This window comes from Eschrichtius robustus, chromosome 1 (genome assembly GCF_028021215.1).
Source record: "Eschrichtius robustus isolate mEscRob2 chromosome 1, mEscRob2.pri, whole genome shotgun sequence".
Taxonomy (NCBI): Eukaryota; Metazoa; Chordata; class Mammalia; order Artiodactyla; family Eschrichtiidae; genus Eschrichtius; species Eschrichtius robustus.
This window is the reverse complement of record NC_090824.1, coordinates 97,918,591-97,935,820: the sequence shown is the minus strand read 5'-3', so window position 1 is coordinate 97,935,820 and position 17,230 is coordinate 97,918,591.

Sequence of the window (17,230 nt, the reverse complement as noted above, 5' to 3'; positions counted from 1 at the left end):
ACAAAAGATACCACGTGCGGCAACTAAGACCCGACACAGCCAAAAATAAATTAAAACAAAAACAAAAACAAAAAAGAACTAATAGTGCCTCCTCAAATAAAGACAATCCCCTTGCCATTTCCTGCATAGTGAATCTCTTTAGTTATTCAGTTACTTCTTCCTCTTGTCTCTCTTCGTCCTTTCTCTGGGCCTCCAATTCCATCAGGTCTTCATTAGTAAGCTACACAAAGTAAGCACAGAAAAGCACAACCACGTGTAGAGAATGCATGCACGTGACAATGTATGCCAGACATGTGAACTAACTTACGTGATTGGACATGTGAACACAGGTTTGCATCTTTGAAAGTTCACAACTTGAAAGTTTACTGTAAATAGTTCTTAACCTTAGCTGTAAATGAAAGTCTATGGTTTGGCATGTCATTATGTTAAAAACAACCTTCCAATTTAGATCATAGGGTCACTTCTTTAGATAAGTGGGAAAGGTATCAATTGGATTCTAATTAATAGTTACGTGTTAATAGGCTCTGCTAGCTATAGAAAACCAAGTAATTTTTTACAAATGAAGAGTGCTTCATCCAAAAATTTATTATATGTGTTTGGAACACTGAAGCCTCACGTATTATTATTTTTTTCTATAAAATCTACTCCAGCCCCTTTCAGTGCAGAGAAATAAAATAGACAAATGCAAGTGCCAAGTCCTCTCCATACTCTTCCAAACGTCTCTCAAAGAATCCTGGTACTCGCCATCCCCACTGCCACTAACTCAATTTAATTCATCTGTACTGTAACAGACTTTTAATTGGTCTTCCAAATATTAATTTCACTATCAATCCCCCTTCCATATCATAGCCAGTGATCTTTCCAAGATGAAAATCTGATCATGCAATTCAAGCACTTTAAAAAAACCTTTAATAGCACCAAATTTGTTTAAGAATAGTCTAGATACCTTAATGTGGTTTTTCTAGTCCCTGTTTCTTTCCAACTTAATCTCCCATTATTTTCCTCTCCTTCATTCCTGCCCCCTTACACTCTTCCTAGGAAGCTCTTCTGCACACAGTCCCACCTCCCACACCCAGCCATCCCCTATAGACCCTTCAAATCTCAGTTTAGGTATCACTGTTTGGAATGGGAAGAGATAAATGTGGAAAGAACAAATACAATTCCTTTATGGAGTTTTATTAAAAAGGAAGACGAGAAATGGGCTCAAGAAATAAGTTTGGTAAATGGGAAAAGAATTTGAAAAAGAATAGATACATGTACATGTATAACTTAATCACTTTGCTGTACACCTGAAACTGTCACAACATTGTTAACCAACTATACTCCAATATAAAATTAAAAGTTTAAAAAAATTACAATTTTTTTTAAAAAAGAAAGAAGTTTGGAATGGGGGTAGGGTATTGACAAGGGAAGAAATAACAGCATTTTTGAATGTTAATGGAGATCCAATAAAAGGGGATATTTTGATGATGTTGGAAAGAGATTGGAGAATTAACTAAATTTATTTCCTTGAGTAGGCCAGAGGTGATGGGATCTAGTGCCCAAGTGGAAGGGCTTGCATTAAATAGAAATATGGAGCATTCGCCTCCAGTAACTGGAGATAAGGTAGTGTATGTAAGTATAAATGCATAATAGGGAGGTAGATGTGATAGGTGTGAGCATGGGAAGTTCTATTCTGATTGCTTTTATAGTCTGACAATGAAGTGCTAATCAGGGTCATCAGCTGAGTCAGTTTCAGGAGCAGATGCAGGAAGTTTGAAGAGAAAGAAAAAAGTTAATCTTTCAAAAGTAAGAATGATTGGTATAGGGACAGGTTCTCAAAGTGTGGTCCCTGGCTCAGCAACTGCATCACTTGGTTAAATATGCAAAATTTTGGTCCCCACCCAGACCTGAATCAGAAACTCCAAGGGTGGGGTACAGCAATCTGGTTTTTAACAAACTTTACAGGTGATTCTTTTACAAGCTAAAATTTGAGACCAGGCATATCAGACTCACTTGGAAGGCTTATTGAACCACAGGGAGCTGGGTCCCAGTCTCAGATTTTCTAATTCAGGTCTGGGGTGGGACCCAACCAAGAATTTCCATTTCTAACAAGTTCCCAGGTGAAGTTGGTGCTGCTGGCCAGCAGACCACACTTTGAAAACTACTGGTCTAAGGAAATGTAGTATGATACAGTTGCATCAGGGGCATATCATGAGGTCCGTGGTCTTAAATTTAAATTGGACTTTCTGTTTGTGTGTGTATGTATGTGTGTGTTTCCCCAGCCACATTCAGTTATACAGGTATAATATTGATTTGAACCAGGGCTGTGATCTAGCCAAGCAAATTCAAAAGCAAAAGAGGAGCAAGGGAATTTAGGATGTGTGTGAAGGAGTGAATATAACATATTAACCATGAAATTTAAGCTAGGTAAAGAAGAACATGAGGGTTTGGGGGGGGGGCAGTAAATGATAGTGAAAAGGTGTTAGGATAAATGCATTATAGATACCTATAGAATTGAATGATTGTTGGGTTTGGAATAGTAGAAAAAGTTCAATAGATGGAAAGTGGTGGTCCAAGATGATTGTTAGAAATGGAAATTATGAGGAATTGCCATTACTGGTAATGATAAGGTCAATGAAGGTTTCCCAGATCAAATACAGGATGCCCATTTAAATTTGAATTTTAGATAGACAACGGATACTTCTTAGTATAAGTATGTTCCAAAGTATACTTAGAATGGGTTTATTTTCATCCATTATGCTGATCTTACAATGGGACCCTTCAGCCTAGTAACCTCTGTCCTTCAATTTGGGGATATTTTCTTAAATTATTTGGTTATTTCCTCCCCTTCATTTTCTCTGTTCTTTCTTTCTGGAATCCCTAATATATTGATGTTGTACCTCCTGTCTTACCTGTTTTCTCAAATATTCCACCTCTTGTCTTTTTGCCCATTATCTGGAAGATTTCCTTAACATTATCTAATCCTTTTATTGAATTTATTTCTGCTAACATTTAAAAATTTCCAAGAGCTCTTTTTGCTCTCTAACACTTTATTTTTTATTGTATTCTATTGCTGTTTCATTGATGCCATATATTCTCTTAATGCTCTGAAAATATTAATCATAGTGTTTCTGTTTGCTTGTTTTTGAAATTGTCCTCTGTGTATAACCACCGTTTTCTTCCAATTCCATTTTTGTGTGTTATTTCTTAGAAGCTTTCTTCAGAGAGAAGGTAATCTTTAGTTTTCTGCTCATGTTTAAGAGTGAGAGGCTAAAAATACAGTTGGACACTCTGAGCACATAAATGGGCTTATTAAATGTGAGGTACATTGTAGGATGATCTGGTTTTGCTGCTGGGAAACCCCAATACCAGTATATTAAAATGTTTTCTCTTGGGCTGATCAGATTCCTCAGAAAAATGTCTCCCAATCTCTTGAAGTCATGTGGTTGGGAAAGTGTTGAGGGTCTAAGCATTCTACATGCAAACATTCACTCAAACACAATTTTCAGTCTGTTACCCATGCACACCCTCGATTGTAACTGGCAACATCCCAGCCAGTAAAACCCCTGTTTTACTCTCTCCAAAGAACAAAGCTCCAGTTTTCTGCCAGAGTCAGGGAAAAATATTTGCCCAGCTACATGAAGTATAAGAGGAGATGTGTGGCTCTTCATGAATGATAGGATTAGAAAATAACAATTTTGTAATCCCAAACGAAATAATTGGTTTAGGCAATGATCATCAGTGTATAAAACCATTAGATGAGAGGAGGGCTTAATCTGTCAGCACCTGAAATCATTGATTAATCTTAGCATTATTAAGTGTGGGACAACCAAACATTGTAGGCCTTTCAACATGGTATAGTATGAAGCACAAAGCACCATGAAGTATTCTTCAAAAAAAAGATAACCTGTAATCTCATCAAATCTACAGCACAAACTTCCAACTATGAAAAATATAGAGGATGAAGGGAGAAGTTAAATGACACTCAAGGGAGCAAAATTACAAATACAGAATATGCAACATTCTCAAAGACAACTGAATTGGTTCTTGTAATAAATCAATACCATAGGGGGAAAAAGTGTGGAAGGAAGGGCTGCTCTAAATTAAAAGACTCTTTTGTGACATGACATCCAAATCACTTTCGTGGACGCTGTTTGGATCCCAATTTAATAATCCAATTAAACAAGACATTTGTGAGCCAACTGGGAAAATTTGGTTATGAATCAGATATAAAACAATACCGAATAATTATTGTTATTTTTAGATGTGATAACGGCATCATGTCCATTTTTTTTAAACAGATGTATTTTGAAGTATAGAGAAGCAAAATGACATGATGTCTATGACTTATTTTATTTTATTTTTTAAATAATTTTATTAATTTTATTTATTTATTTATTTATTTATTTATTTATTTATTTATTTATTTATTTGATTTCCATTTGTATGGAATATCTTTTTCCATCCCCTCTCTTTCAGTCTGTATGTGTCCCTAGGTCTGAAGTGGGTCTCTTGTAGACAGCATATATATGGGTCTTGTTTTTTTTTTTTTAAACATCTTTATTGAAGTATAATTGCTTCACAGTGGTGTGTTAGTTTCTGCTTTATAACAAAGTGAATCAGTTATACATATACATATGTTCCCATATCTCTTCCCTCTTGCATCTCCCTCCCTCCCACCCTCCCCATCCCACCCCCCCAGGCGGTCACAAAGCACCGAGCTGATCTCCCTGTGCTATGCGGCTGCTTCCCACTAGCTATCTATTTTACATTTGGTAGTGTATATATGTCCATGACACTCTCTCACCCTGTCACATCTCACCCCTCCCCCTCCCCATATCCTCAAGTCCATTCTTTAGTATGTCTGTGTCTTTATTCCCATCTTGCCACTAGGTTCTTCATGACATTTTTTTTTTCCTTAGATTCCATATATATGCGTTAGCATACTGTATTTGTTTTTCTCTTTCTGACTTACTTCACTCTGTATGACAGACTCTAACTCCATCCACCTCATTACAAATACCTCCATTTCATTTCTTTTTATGGCTGAGTAATATTCCATTGTATATATGTGCCACATCTTCTTTATCCAGTCATCCGATGATGGACACTTAGGTTGCTTCCATGTCCTGGCTATTGTAAATAGAGCTGCAATGAACATTTTGGTACATGACTCTTTTTGAATTATGGTTTTCTCAGGGTATATGCCCAGTAGTGGGATTGCTGGGTCGTATTTATTTTTGGCTGCGTTGGGTTTTCGTTGCTGGGCATGGGCTTTCCCTAGTTGCGGCGAACAGGGGTTACTCTTTGTTGTGATGCGCAGGCTTCTCATTGCGGTGGCTTCTCTTGTTGTAGAGCACCGGCTCTAGGCATGCGGGTTTCAGTAGTTGTGGCACGCGGGCTCAGTATGTGGCTCACAGGCTTTGTTGCTCCGCAGCATGTGGGATCTTCCCTGACCAGCACTGGCAGGCAGATTCTTAACCACTGTGCCACCAGGGAAGCCCTATTATTTATGTTAAAATAAATCAACCTCAGCTAAGAAAATAAGAAAAAAAACAGATAAGGAGAGAGCAGACAGCAGGAGCAAGAAGAACTACAATCCTGCAGCCTGTGGAACAAAAAACACATGCATGGAAAGATAGACAAGATGAAAAGGCAGAGGGCTATGTACCAGATGAAGGAACAAGATAAAACCCCAGAAAAACAACTAAATGAAGCGGAGATAGGTAACCTTCCAGGAAAAGAATTCAGAAGAATGATAGTGAAGATGATCCAGGACCTCAGAAAAAGAATGGAGGCAAAGATCGAGAAGATGCAAGAAATGATTAACAAAGACCTAGAAGAATTAAAGAACAAACAAACAGAGATGAACAATACAATAAGTGAAATGAAAACTACACTAGAAGGAATCAATAGCAGAATAACTGAGGCAGAAGAACGGATAAGTGACCTGGAAGACAGAATGGTGGAATTCACTGCTGCAGAACAGAATAAAGAAAAAAGAATGAAAAGAAATGAAGACAGCCTAAGAGACCTCTGGGACAACATTAAACGCAACAACATTGGCATTATAGGGGTCGCAGAAGGAGAAGAGAGAAAGGACCCGAGAAAATATTTGAAGAGATTATAGTCAAAAACTTCCCTAACATGGGAAAGGAAGTAGCCATCCAAGTCCAGGAAGCACAGAGTCCCATACAGGATAAAGCCAAGGAGAAACACACTGAGACACACAGTAATAAAATTGGGAAAAATTAAAGACAAAGAAAAATTATTGAAAGCAGCAAGGGAAAAACGACAAATAACATACAAGAGAACTCCCATAAGGTTAACAGCTGATTTCTCAGCAGAAAATCTACAAGCCATGATATACTTAAAGTGATGAAAGGGAAGAACCTACAACCAAGATTACTCTACCCGGCAAGGATCTCATTCAGATTCGATGGAGAAATCAAAAGCTTTACAGACAAGCAAAAGCTAAGAGAATTCAGCACCACCAAGCCAGCTCTACAAAGGAACTTCTCTAAGTGGGAAACACAAGAGAAGAAAAGGACCTACAAAAACAAACCCAAAACAATTAAGAAAATGGTCATAGGAACATACATATCGATAATTACCTTAAACATGAAGGGATTAAATGCTCCAACCAAAAGACACAGGCTTGCTGAATGGATACAAAAACAAGACCCATATATATGCTGTCTACAAGAGACCCACTTCAGACCTAGGGACACATACAGACTGAAAGTGAGGGGATGGAAAAAGATATTCCATGCAAATGGAAATCAAAAGAAAGCTGCAGTAGCTACACTCATATCTGATAAAATACACTTTAAAATAAAGAATGTTACAAGAGACAAGGAAGGAGACTACATAATGACCAAAGGATCAATCCAAGAAGAAGATGTAACAATTATAAATATATATGCACCCAACATAGGAGCACCTCAATACATAAGGCAACTGCTAACAGCTATAAAAGAGGAAATCGACAGTAACACAATAATGGGGGGGGGACTTTAACACCTCACTTACACCAATGGACAGATCATCCAAAATGAAAATAAATAAGGAAACAGAAGCTTTAAATGACACAATAGACCACATAGATTTAATTGATATTTATAGGACATTCCATCCAAACACAGCAGATTACACGTTCTCCTCAAGTGCACACAGAACATTCTCCAGGATAGATCACATCTTGGGTCACAAATCAAGCCTCACTAAATTTAAGAAAATTGAAATCATATCAAGCATCTTTTCTCACCACAACGCTATGAGAGATTAGAAATGAATTACAGGGAAAAAAACATAAAAAACACAAACACATGGAGGCTAAACAATACATTACTAAATAACCAAGAGATCACTGAAGAAATTAAAGAGGAATTCAAAAAATACCTAGAGACAAATGACAATGAAAACATGACAATCCAAACTTATGGGATGCAGCAAAAGCAGTTCTAAGAGGGAAGTTTATAGCTATACAAGCCTACCTCAAGAAACAACAAAAATCTCAAGTAAACAATCTAACCTTACACCTAAAGGAACTAGAGAAAGAAGAACAAACAAAACCCAAAGATAGCAGAAGGAAAGAAATCATAAAGATCAGAGCAGAAAAAAATGAAATAGAAACAAAGAAAACATTAGCAAGATCAATAAAACTAAAAGCTGGTTCTTTGAGAAGATACCAAAATTGATAAAGCATTAGCCAAACTCATCAAGAAAAAGAGGGAGAGGACTCAAATCAATAAAATCAGAAATGAAAAAGGAGAAGTTACAACAGACACTGCAGAAATACAAAGCATCCTAAGAGACTACTACAAGCAATTCTATGCCAATAAAATGGACAACCTGGAAGAAATGGACAAATTCTTACAAAGGTATAACCTTCCAAGACTGAACGAGGAAGAAATAGAAAATATGAACAGACCAACCACAAGTAATGAAATTGAAACTGTGATTAAAAATCTTCCAACAAACAAAAGTCCAGGACCAGATGGCTTCACAGGTGAATTCTATCAAACATTTAGAGAAGAGCTAACACCCATCCTTCTCAAACTCTTCCAAAAAACTGCAGAGGAAGGAACACTCCCAAACTCATTCTATGACGCCACCATCACCCTGATGCCAAAACCAGACAAAGATACTACAAAAAAAGAAAATTACAGACCTATAACTGATGAACATAGATGCAAAAATGCTGAACAAAATACTAGCAAACAGAATCCAACAACACATTTAAAGGATCATACACCATGATTAAGTGGGATTTATCCCAGGGATGCAAGGATTCTTCAATATACGCAAATCAATCAATGTGATACACCATATTAACAAATTGAAGAAGAAAAACCATATGATCATCTCAATAGATGCAGAAAAAGCTTTTGACAAAATTCAACACCCATTTATGATAAAAACTCTCCAGAAAGTGGGCATAGAGGGAACCTACCTCAACATAATAAAGGCCATATATGACAAACCCACAACAAACATCATTCTCAATGGTGAAAAACTGAAAGCATTTCTTCGACGATCAGGAACAAGACAAGGATGTCCACTCTTACCACTATTTTTCAACATAGTTTTGGAAGTCCTAGCCACGGCAATCAGAGAAAAAAAAGAAATAAAAGGAATACAAATTGGAAAAGAAGAAGTAAAACTGTCACTGTTTGCAGATGACATCATACTATACATAGAGAATCCTAAAAATGCCACCAGAAAACTACTAGAGCTAATCAATGAATTTGGTAAAGTTGCAGGATACAAAATTAATGCACAGAAATCTCTTGCATTCCTGTACAGTAATGATGAAAAATCTGAAAGTGAAATTATGGAAACATTCCCATTTACCATTGCAACAAAAAGAATAAAATACCTAGGAATAAACCTACCTAGGGAGACAAAAGAACTGTATGCAGAAAACTATAAGACACTGATGAAAGAAATTAAAAATGATACCAACAGATGGAGAGATATACCATGTTCTTGGATTGGAAGGATCAATATTGTGAAAATGACTATACTACCCAATGCAATCTATAGATTCAATGCAATCCCTATCAAATTACCAATGGCATTTTTTACAGAACTAGAACAAAAAATCTTAAAATCTGTATGGAGACACAAAAGACCCCGAATAGTCAAAGCAGTTTTGAGGGGAAAAAACGGAGCTGGAGGAATCAGACTTCCTGACTTCACACTATACTACAAAGCTACAGTAATCAAGACAATATGGTACTGGCTCAAAAACAGAAACATAGATCAATGGAACAAGATAGAAAGCCCAGAGATAAACCTACGCACTTATTGTCAACTAATCTATGACAAAGTAGGCAAGGATATACAATGGAGAAAAGACAGTCTCTTCAATAAATGGTGCTGGGAAAACTGGACAGCTACATGTAAAAGAATGAAATTAGAACACTCCCTAACACCATACACAAAAATAAACTCAAAATGGATTCCAGACCTAAATGTAAGGCCGGACACTATAAAACTCCTAGAGGAAAACATAGGAAGAACACTCTTTGACATCAATCACAGCAAGATCTTTTTTGATCCACCTCCTAGAGTAATGGAAATAAAAACAAAAATAAACAAATGGGACCTAATGAAACTTCAAAGCTTTTGCACAGCAACGGAAACCAGAAACAAGACGAAAAGACAACCCTCAGAATGGGAGAAAATATTCGCAAACAAATCAATGGACAAAGGATTAATCTCCAAAATATATAAACAGCTCATGCAGCTCAATATTAAAGAAACAAACAACCCAATCCAAAAATGGGCAGAAGACCTAAATAGACATTCCTCCAAAGAAGACATACAGATGACCAAGAAGCACATGAAAAGCTGCTCAACATCACTAATTATTAGAGAAATGCAAATCAAAACTACAGTGAGGTATCACCTCACACCAATTAGAATGGGCATCATCAGAAAATCTACAAACAACAAATGCTGGGGAGGGTGTGGCGTAAAGGGAACCCCCTTGCACTGTTGGTGGGAATGTAAATTGATACAGCCACTATGGAGAACAATATGGAGGTTCCTTAAAAAACTAAAAATAGAATTACCATATGATCCAGCAATCCCACTACTGGGCATATACCCAGAGAAAACCATAATTCAAAAAGACACATGCACCCCAATGTTCATTGCAGCACTATTTACAATAGCCAGGTCATGGAAGCAACCTAAATGCCCATCGACAGACAAATGGATAAAGAAGTTGTGGTACATATATACAATGGAATATTACTCAGCCATAAAAAGGAACGAAAATGAGTCATTTGTTGAGACGTGGATGGATCTAGAGACTGTCATACAGAGTGAAGTAAGTCAGAAAGAGAAAAACAAATATCGTATATTAACGCATGTATGTGGAATCTAGAAAATTGGTACAGATGAACTGGTTTGCAGGGCAGAAATTGAGAACCAGATGTAGAGGACAAACGTATGGACACCAAGGGGGGGAAGTGACGGGGGTTGGGGGTGGTGGTGTGATGAATTGGGCGATTAGGATTGACATGTATACACTGATGTGTAAAAAATTGATGACTAATAAGGACATGCTGTGTAAAAAATAAAATAAAATAAAATTCAAAAGAAAACCAGATAAAGTAAATTGCAGTAAAATCTTGATAATCACTGAATCTAGGGGGTGGGTGCTTGTTTCTACTCTTGTATATGTATGAAAGCGTTAATTAAATATCTTTGAAAAATGTTGTTTTATGGAGTTTTTCACAAGGGAGCCAAATTAGATGTGTGTTAATTCATCACCTTTCACGTGCAGCTCTCCTTATGTTTTAACTCTTTTCTTCAGCTATACATTTGTAATAATTTGGTGTTAAGCACCTATATTGTATTTCAATAGTATTCAAAGCACAGAGCCAATTAATCCAATTAATACCTGGTTGCTTGGTTATTTTATGTTTACACGTTTTAGTTTTCCTCAGAGTGTTAGGTATACTGTAATTGGCTTTTATGATCTTAAAGTATATTAGGTTAAGATTAGCTACCTGAAAGTTACCCCTTTGAGATCTTCATGAAACAAGATGAAAATCTCTTAATTGTGAGGCAAGTATATACATACTCATACACATAAAAAAAATATATACTTATAGTAATTCCATTTTAATGCCATTTAACTTGCATTTTAGGATCTTCCTTAGATAACCTTATAATGTTAAAATGTTAATAAATCAGTATTAAGTTAGGAGATACATATTAGCAATGCTAATACATAGTAGAAATAATGGTATCCAGTATCAGAAAATCAGATCTTTTTTGAGATCCCTTTTTTCAACTGTTACCAATATCCTATTTAAAGAAAACTTTGTTTTTTGCGATCCAAAATAATTATCAAAGCAAACAGCTTAAGTGTCAAACTAGATAATCAAGTTTTTAAAAAAACTATATTTATTTATTTATTTTGGTTGCACTGTGTCTTAGTTGTGGCCCACGGGATCTTCCTTGCAGCAGGCAAGGTCTTTAGTTGTGGCATGAGGACTTGTTAATTGCAGCATGTGGGATCTAGTTCCCCAACCAGGGATTGAACTCAGGCCGCTGCACTGGGAGCTTGGAGTCTTACCCACTGGACCACCAGGGAAGTCCCTAGATAATCAACTTTAAACAGACTTACCTTTTTATGTATCTTACCTGAATTTGCTTAAAAATATTGATGTACCAGTGGAAATGAATAAGAATTCACAACTAGAACCATCAATTAATAATTTAAAAACTGACCATGAAAATTAAAATATATAGCACAGACTCATGATCCCTAAGATTCAAAATCACTTTTATGTACAACTTAATTGTTCATCCCCCAGTTTCATGTGCTTAAGTCTCTGCCTCAGACTGAAATTTAAAGATTAGTTTTTTACATAAACTTCATTATTTTTTTTTTCCACTTTCTGGGGAAGTGGAGTCAAATGATTTAGGGCTAACTACACCATCTAAATTAGTTTTAGGAAATTATCATTGTTTATCATAGTTTAATGCATTTAGTCTTAGACCCCTTTAAATTTCCTGTTCAACCAAAGTAATACATTCATTGTACACTCACATATGCTTCAGAGAAGTTCTTGTAGTCCCCAAAATAACATTCTTTATCAACACAAAGGTTTTGCTAAATTCAAAGGGAAATTTCTCTCTATGTTTACTGGTAATTTGTTCCAGCGTTTACCCAAATCTAGTCACTTGGAGTAGAGTTTTAAAACTTTAGGAAGAAATTTTTTTCCTTTAAAAATAAACTAGGGCCAAAGAAAACAGTTATAAAAAATGTTTATTACTTGTATATTGCATAAATAAGTAACATATTTGCATACACTCTAATTCAAGAAGCCTGATTTTCATCCTCTCAAGCATTCAAGAACTATTTATTGAATACCTATGATATGCCAGGCACTGTACTAAACTATTGGGGTTAGAGGTTAATAGTTCAGGGTCTTCCCTGGTGGCGCAGTGGTTACAAATCCGCCTGCCAATGCAAGGGACACGGGTTCGAGCCCTGGTCTGGGAAGATCCCACGTGCCGCGGAGCAACTAAGCCAGTGTGCCACAACTACTGAGCCCACGTGCCCTAGAGCCCGTGCTCCGCAACAAGAGAAGCCACCGCAATGAGAAGCCCGCATACCACGACGAAGAGTAGCCCCAGCTCACCGCCAGCTAGAGAAAGCCTGCGCGCAGCAACGAAGACCCAACGCAGCCAAAACTAAATAAATTAATTAAAAAAATATATTTGAAACATTCCAGGTATTTTTGGTGCCATTTTATTAGCTTTCCTCTTACAAAACAGGTTAATTCTTTTGAAAGAATGCCTAAGAAAGAAAATCCATTAATCCTCAATCCAAATTACTGCAAAATTTCTTGGAACTGGTTTAATCGCTCTGCTTATACAAACAAAGGATTTGCCAAACATTTATGAGGGTCTAATTTTAAGTGACAGGGAAATTGTACATAAAACAGATACTTCATATATTGGCTCTCTTTTTAATTGTTTTGATGCTTTAATCAATTTTAATTGTTTTAATGTTGCCAGTGTTCTTCAGTTTTGAGACACAGTGTCCCCTTCTCAGGTTGCTCAGGGACTTAACGCTGGTGGCAAATCCGTTTAGGGAGAAGTTAGAGCATGATTAATGTGAAAACAATCATATAAGCCAAATATTTGGACCTAGTGAAGTAAATAAAGAATCTTGATTAGCTGATTAAATAGTTTGAAGAAAAGATTTTGTGAAAGGCTGAATCATATAATCTGTTCTCTATTATTAGTGACAGCTTTCTCAGTGTGTTTTACTGTCACAAGAGGTAATATAGCAGAAGGGTTAAGGCCATAAACTCTGGAATTACGCTGCCTTGGTTGAAACCATGGTTCTGCCCTGTGCCTCAGTTTCCTCCTCTGTACAATAGGGATGATAATAATAGTATGTAGCTCATAGAGTTCAGAGGACTTAAGTTAATACATGTTGAGTGACTAGAATAATACCTGGCAGGGAGAAACCATTCAATAAATGCTTGCTCTTCAGTGTTAGGAAGTAAGGACTCTGATGCTTTCCAACTGTTTTACTATGGAGCCTGCTTTTACTTACCTGAATGTAAACCTCTATACACATTTGTGTGGGCATCAAGGTGAAACATGTTTTAAATAATTGTGGGAAGTCATAAAACTTGGCTAGTGTCAGAGATAGTCATCACTCATAAACTGTACTACTTATTGGTCACTTTAGATATAAATTACAATAAACTTGCAGCATTCTAAAAATACTTTTCCTAGGTTAAAATTTAGCCTCTTTATTATTAAATACCCTAAAACCACAAAGAATCTGCTAATGTTTAAAATGGTTGTTTTATAATTGACACATCCCTACCGCAGCTGTTGATGTGTTTAAAACAGCAAAATGTGCTTCTGAAACATTCTAAATGTAAATACAACACCAAGTATTGTATATTTTTCTTAACAAATTTAAATTACAAAAACCAAGAGGAAATTGTGGGCTAATCACTGACATTTTTTAGATTGACTGAGTTTTTGTTTTTGTTTTAATCCATTTCTCCTCTCTACAGTTTGGGAGTTATATAAACCATTTCTTTTCTCATGGTTCTTAATCTTACTTTTTTAAATGTCCTTATGAAACTTGAAGTCTAAAACACTATGGCTGTATCTATCTTCTTCCAAAATAATGAAAGAGACTTGGAGTGATGGTCTTCAAATATTTTTGTTTACAAAGCACTTAAAATAATTTTGAGAAACTACTATGGATGGATGGATATTAACCAGACTTATTTTGGTGAACATTCTGCAATATATACATATATTAAATCATTATGATGTACACCTGAAACTAATATGTCAATTATATCTCAATAAAATATGTATCAATGTAAAAAACACTATGTAACTCTTGTATATTTTATCATAATTTATAATATTTGCAATAAATGTAATTAACAGAATATTAAAAATTTAGAGATTTTAAAATGTAAATTTTATCACTTAGATTTTAAATATGATTTGATACCCATCATTTCATTTAAGAAAGGTAAACTTCTCAAGAATAGGAAATTTTGCATTATTCTTTTTTTGTCCTTAACTTGTGTTTCTATTCTACTTTGCCCATATGCTTTTTAAAAAATTAATACACTTTATTTTTAGAGCAGTTTTATATTTACAGAAAAATTGAGTGAGAAAGTATAGAAAGTTCTCGTATACCCCTTTCACAACCCTCCCCCCTCCCCCCAGTTTCCCCTATTATTAACGTCTTGCATTAGTGTGGTACATTAGTTACAATTGATAAGCAAATATTGATACCTTATTATTAGTTAAAGTTCATAATTTACATTGGGATTCACTCTTTGCGTTGTACATTCTACAGGTTTTGACAAATGTATAATGACATGTATCCACATTACAGTGTCATACAGTGTAGTTTCACTGCCCTAAAAACGCCCTGTCCTCTACCTATACATCCCTCCCTTCCTCCCTCCTCTCAAACCTCTGGCAACCACGGATCTTTTAAATGTCTCCATAGTTTTGCCTTTTCCAGAGTGTCACATAGTTGGAATCATACAGTTTGTAGCCTTTCAGATTGGCTTCTTTCACTTAGAAATATTTATTTAAGTTTCCTACATGTCTTTTCATGGCATGATAATTCATTTCTTTTATCACAGAATAATCTTCCATTCTGTGGATGTACCACAGTTGTTTATCTATCCACTTACTGAAGGACATCTTGATTGCTCTGAATATTTGGCAATTATAAATAAGGCTGCTATTAACAGCCGTTTGCACGTTTTTATGTGGACAAAAGTTTTTACCTCATTTGGGTAAATACCAAAGAGCACACTTGCTGGATCCTATCAAAAGAGTATGTTTAGTTTTTGTCGTACTATCTTCCAAAGTGTCAGTACTATTTTGTATTCCCACAAGCAATGAATGAGAGTTCCTGTTGCTCCACTTTCTTGCCAGTAACTTGGTATTGGCTGTTGGGAGGTCTCAGCCCCTTGCCACATGTACCTCTTCAGAGGCTGTTTGAGTGTCTTTTTAAAAAATATTTATTTACTTTGGCTGTGGCGAGTTTTAGTTGCGGCATGCATGTGGGGTCTAATTCCCCCACCAGGGATCGAACCCGGATCCCCTGCATTGGGAACGCGGAGTCTTACCCACTGGACCACAAGGGAAGTCCCAACACTTTTTTTTGAATGAATATATTCATCCTCCAGAATTGATTTCTCACTGAAGGTCAGCATATGTGAACTTCAGGGCTGTCTGATCACCTGTAAATTAAAGAATTTATTTTCAGTAGTTCAATTAAGGTGTCAGTGGGAAAAAATGCACAACCTAAAAGTTGAGAATTATGTTTTATTCAAGAACATTACTGAGTACTATAGCCTGGAAACAGAGTCTCAGATAGCTTTGAGAAACTGTTTCAAAGAGGTAAGGGAGGAGCCAGATTATGTAGGAGTTTTTGCTAGAAAAAGACATGTAGTCGAACATCAAAACATTACTGCTAATTACAAAAAAACAGACATCTCAAGTTAATGATGTTAGGGCTTTTCTATGTATGGGAAGATGCAAGAGTCTGGGCTCATTGAGGGACTTCCCTGGTGGTCCAGTGGTTGAGAATCCGCCTTCCAATGCAGGAGATGCCAGTTCAATCCCTGGCGGGGGAACAAGATCCCACATGCCGCAGGGCAACTAAACCTGAGCGCTCTAGAGCCCACATGCCGCAACTACTGAGCCTGAGCGCCGCAACTAGAGAGAAGCCCGTGTGCCGCAACGAAAGATCCCACATGCTGCAACTAAGACCCGATGCAGCCAAATAAATAAATAAATAAGGGTCTGGGCTCATTGAAATTATTCCTTTGATATGCATCTTAACTATCTAGAGCCAGTATCTTGTCTTTCTCTATCCTGAATTCCCCTCAGAGCACAAAGTGGTAGTGGCTGATGGCTTGATCATGGGCAACATTCGCTGTTTACTGAAATGGCAAGCAACATTTCTAACTCTAAACTAAATGCTCCAATTTACCAAAAATTTCTGGAGACCAACTATCATGGAGCTATTCTTGTTTCCTTTCTACACCATCCAAGCAAGGGGACTTGTGGGTACAAAAAGGCCAGAGACACAAAGACCAAGGAGAACAAAGCACTCTTATCTCATTTTATTTTGATTTTCTGGTTTGTTTCCACTTTCTAGATTATAAACTCCCTAAAGGCAGGAAGTGCGTAGGCCCAGCTGACATCTAGAAAATAAGCATTTAGATCCCTGCCCCAAGGGGCTGATAATCTAGTAGGAAGGGTATGACACGTGTTTTAAAACATTTTTTTAGGACTTCCCTGGTGGCGCAGTGGTTAAGAATCCGCCTGCCAACGCAGGGGACACGGGTTCAACCCCTGGTCCGGGAAGATCCCACATGCCGCGGAGCAACTAAGGGCGCCACAACTACTGAGCCTGCGTGCCACAACTACTGAAGCCTGAGTGCCTAGAGCCTGTGCTCCGCAACAAGTGAAGCCACTGCAATGAGAAGCCCACGTACGGCAGCAAAGAGTAGCCCCCACTCTCCATAATTAGAGAAAAGCCTGCGCTCAGCAACAAAGACCCAATACCGCCAAAAATTAAAAAAAAGAGGGCTTCCCTGGTGGCGCGGTGGTTGGGAGTCTGCCTGCTAGTGCAGGGGACACGGGTTCGAGCCCTGGTCTGGGAGGATCCCACATGCCACGGAGCAACTGGGCCCGTGCT